The sequence below is a fragment of the Trachymyrmex cornetzi genome, unplaced genomic scaffold (assembly GCF_001594075.2).
Source record: "Trachymyrmex cornetzi isolate Tcor2-1 unplaced genomic scaffold, Tcor1.1 scaffold1040, whole genome shotgun sequence".
Classification (NCBI taxonomy): domain Eukaryota; kingdom Metazoa; phylum Arthropoda; class Insecta; order Hymenoptera; family Formicidae; genus Trachymyrmex; species Trachymyrmex cornetzi.
This window is the reverse complement of record NW_017295588.1, coordinates 38,938-43,334: the sequence shown is the minus strand read 5'-3', so window position 1 is coordinate 43,334 and position 4,397 is coordinate 38,938. Positions and strand designations below refer to the sequence as shown.

Sequence of the window (4,397 nt, the reverse complement as noted above, 5' to 3'; positions counted from 1 at the left end):
AAATAAGAGGTACAACCTCCAATGACCTTGAACTCGTCAATTATTATTCAGGACATGATTCTGAACAACATTCAAGAGATTTTAGTCGTTGGTTAGGCACCTTGCGTAATGTTAATGCGCCGGCGGTACTATAACTTTCAAAGCCTTATAACTTAACAAGTACTTAACTAAAAAGGTAGTTAATTATAGTGTTTTGGAAAACTCTCTTCGGCATATTCCTGTACAGGGTGTCCCGACCTTTTTTGCCAATCACTTTTGTGTTGATAGAGCGGATTAAAGTCGAAAAGTCCAAAATGGTAGAGGACTTTTCGACTCAGTTTAATCCGCTCTATCAACACAAAAGTGATTGGCAAAAAAGGTCGGAATACCCTGTACAGGAATACGCCGAGCGTCCGAGAAAGTACATTTTCGGTTTTCGATCGCTTATAACAAGCGATACTAGAGGATGCGATACTACACTACGATACTAGAGGATGTGAGACAGCGAGAGAGAGCAGCCGTCCTTTTCGCTCTAATACTCGCTTGTAGAGCGAGAAGAACGGGCGCTGTTTCTCGCTGTCTCGCTCGCTCTCGCGGCGAAGACGGCCGATTCGATGCCGGTAGGTGTCTGCTTGGTGGGGGTACAAGTGGTGGGGCTGGTTTCCGTGTTGCCGGGGAGCCAAATGTGCATCACTGACTACAATAGGCATTCAACGTGACACGACAATGCACGACCATACGCGACAACACGAGAACCTACAACTAAGGACTCAACTGTGGCAAGAGAGACGAACGCGACTCGGTCCTCGATAATCTCTACACGACTCTAATTCTTCAAAACGCAACAACCAAAGATCTCCCCTCGACTCGATTCTCGAAACGCGACAACTAACTATTTCCAATGCTCGGGAGGATGGCACGTGGCTCGCGATTCCGCGGCTCTACACGGCGGCCATTACGCCAGTCTATCTTCACGATGCGAGCTTGCTTACGTGAGATCCACTCGGCGACGTACCCCGGTCGGCAGCTTTACACGCTCAACGCTCGTCTCACCCTCGACGTCCTGATCCTCGCGTGTCTTTTCGACACTCTCTTCCCCGCAGCTCTCGGTAGTCCGGCTCTAAGGTTCGCGTTCCCCGTCGGCAGCGGTCTCGTATTTCCTTTACATCTCCTAAGCTCGGCCACAGTAAGAGTGAGTCCCGGGAGCTCCCGGCGGATTTTCGCAGGCTGCTTAGCTCCCCCCTCCTTCGAAGGGGGGGAGGTAGTCACGCTGATTGGCTTCCGCTTGTCACGGTATCCGCGCGTGTCGTACAGGCCCGCGCGGCCTTGATTCCTCGCTCTTACGAGCGTGTAATAAATGTCCCCTGTCAGGGGTGGCGTCTCCGTTGACTACCCCGGCATCTTCGGGCCTGGCGAGGGAGTTCAGGGTGGTTTTCTCTCCTGCTCCTCGTCGGGGCCCTATGCCCCCGCCGGATGTCCGTCCGGTCCCTCGAGAGTAGTAATACTAGGGCGGTTCTGTTCCATGGTCCTCTAAGAGAGGCGCGGGGCGTACTTGATGGCACGCGGAGGAAGGCGTGGGGGTACTCGTGGGCGTGGGGAAGGAGGGGGGAGGCGCTGGAAGGCTCCGACACCATCGGTGTTTATATAAACACCTCGTAATTGCCGGTCACCGCCGCCACCGCCGTCGCCGCCGCGTGATTATGGCGATGAAGGAATGTATCTCGTCAGGTATCACAAAGACTGTTCTTTCTATGCACTAGACAGCAGGTGGTCGTGCTCGGAATGCGGAGAGAAGATGTACATTGTATATCCATGCAGCATGTGCCCACTTTGCGCACATTAAAAAACTATTGTAAACAGTATTGTGAACAAAAAATGAATGTGAAAAGTATGGCTGACTATTGTGCGAACGTTGAGGGCATGGCTGGTGTAAATACAGACAAGTTATTCGAAGCAATGGAAGTAGAATATGAGGACATAGTGGACTAAAAATCGTCCAACGATACAGAATGTCTTGTTCGTTTGGACGATGGCAATATGGATCACGCAGAGAAATTTATGCAGCCTTCGGAAATCGGAGCGTTCGACATTCGTACTAATTACTGCATAATCTGCTATTATTATACAACGGGTAGTGGTGGTTCGTCAGGAAGCACCAAGACTGTTCTTCTTTTACACAAGGCACCCAGTGCTCGAAATGCAAAGAGCCAACGTACACTGTATTACCGCGCAGCATGTGCCCACTCTGCACACGTTGAAAAAACTATTAAATGCTCCGTGTAAGAGTGCAACGTAATCTAAAGACTATGAAAAAGACATGGAAAATCACGAGCGAGTGGAACGCGAATTACTAGAGCAGTGCGGCCAGGTCGCTCTGGTAGAGTGTTTCGCATGGTTGCAATGATGCGACGAGTGCATCGAGCGGCTCGAAGAACTTTGTCATACCAAGCGTCCGCGCCGTTGGACACAGACAATCCATGGTGGCGAGGATCGCGCGACTCGCGGGTGCAAAGTCGCAATTGGAGCGACGGTTCGTATACGTTGGTGGCGAGTACGCGAGTAGCAACGATAGATCTCTTGTATGGCGAGAGATCGACGCCGCGTTCGAAAGTCGTATAGTGATAGGCGCGGTGATAAACTCGATCACATCGAGCCGCGACAGTTTTTGGAAGATGCTGGCAATGTAGTGCTAGAGCGAGTGCGAGACGTAGAAAGACATGACAATGTGAAAGTGAACACAGCGTTCAACGGCGAGTTCGCGACGAAGGATAAACGTGCTAACAAGAGCATAATTACAAAGAACAGCGAAATATATCGATGCACCGATATACGCGAGTGGTACGAAAGGCACGTCGTCGAGCCTATCTTGACATCGCTTGGAGAGTTCTAGGAACGCGACAGCGGGTGAGCGCTGTCGCGAATCCACAACTTGACTCTTAACGTGAACAAACTAAATCCCATACACGCGGGATGTCACATCGAACTGCCGCGAGCAATTATGTTAAAGAAGGCAGTTATCAACATGAAATCCATGGACAATCCATGCTTCGAATGGTCGGTGGTCGCCGCTGTGTACCCCGCAGAAAGACATGTGGATCGGGAATCATCGTATCCGGATTACACTGCAGTGTTAAATCTCGCGGGTATCGAGTTTCCGACATTAAAAGACATTCTGAAATTCGAACATTTGAACGCGATGTCGATCAATGTATATGGCATTGAAAATGAACAGGTTCCTTCTCTACGCCTCACCGGTGATAAGAAGGAGAAGCACGTCAACATGCTGTATCCTGCAAAATCCACGCAACAACGGTGTCACCTACTTTGCGTGGATAAAGAACCTGTCCCGTCTCGTGAGATTGCAACTTACATAAAAGGAGCATAAGAAATATTTCTTCAACCGGTAAGTATAATAAGAAAAGCCAATAAAAACTAAATTTAAAAAAGAATGAAAAAATGATTTCTCTATTTACAGGTGCTTTCATTATTTTGGCTCGTGCAAAAAATTGCAGACGCGCAAAGTGGAAAATCAACAACTGCGCCATCCGACCGCCGTGCGTGGACGACAAGTGGCTTGAATTCAGCAACCACTGCAACCAGGAACGAATGTCGTTCATCGTCTACGCCGACCTGGATTGCGTTCTACGCAAGACGGAGCCCAGCAAGGAAGACGCGTCATCGTACCCGTATCAGCGACACGAAGCGTTTAGTATAGGATACTACGTGCACTGCTCGTACAATGACGCGTTATCGTCGTATCAGTTCCGTCGCGATAACGATTGCATCACGTGGTTCGCGCGACAACTCGACAACTTGGCGCATCGTGTGAAAAATATCATATCCGCCAACGTGCCCATGAGTTTGTCGAAATAACAATGGGAGGCGTACCGTAGCGCGACGCGTTGTCACATCTGCGGGAAACTGTTCGCGCTGGACGACACGCGGGTTCGCGATCATTGCCACTTAACCGGTTAAGTGGTAGGCTTTTTAAAACATTCCGTGCCAAAAGTGGTAGGCGTCAATTGTGAACTAAAATATACCAAAATTTGGTCCTGGGGGTCATTCAACGTATTAGTCGCCATGTTGTGTTCGCCATCAAATTTTACAAATTTGACGCCAAAATCGAGTTCAGAAGCCCAAAAAACAATAGTATACCAAATTTCAAGCAAATTCGTTGAATAATATAGAAGTTATTCAAGATGTGCATATATGCTACAATACCACTTTTGGCACGGATTCTTTTTGTGCATATATGCTACAATACCACTTAACCGGTTAAGGCGATGCTAAAGCCTTCTGTTTTACCACATTTCCATTAGGTGAAAAATCTCTGTATTGGATGTACGGATTGCAAAAGTATTATTGCTTAAATTAAGCACAAACAGGATCTCAGCTGCACTGGATTTCATGAAAAAATC

The 4,397-nt window shown here is 48.5% G+C and overlaps 1 long non-coding RNA gene across 1 annotated transcript; it reads right to left on the bottom strand.

Annotated features, from left to right (window-relative positions):
- Positions 1-504: 504 nt before the first annotated feature.
- On the bottom strand, positions 505-4,016 carry LOC108759226 (uncharacterized). The gene is made up of 3 exons (XR_001939991.1): positions 3,943-4,016; positions 3,790-3,791; positions 505-517 (listed from the first exon to the last, which is right to left on the bottom strand). It is a non-coding gene; the product is annotated as an uncharacterized LOC108759226 (long non-coding RNA).
- Between the last annotated feature and the right edge of the window lie 381 nt (positions 4,017-4,397).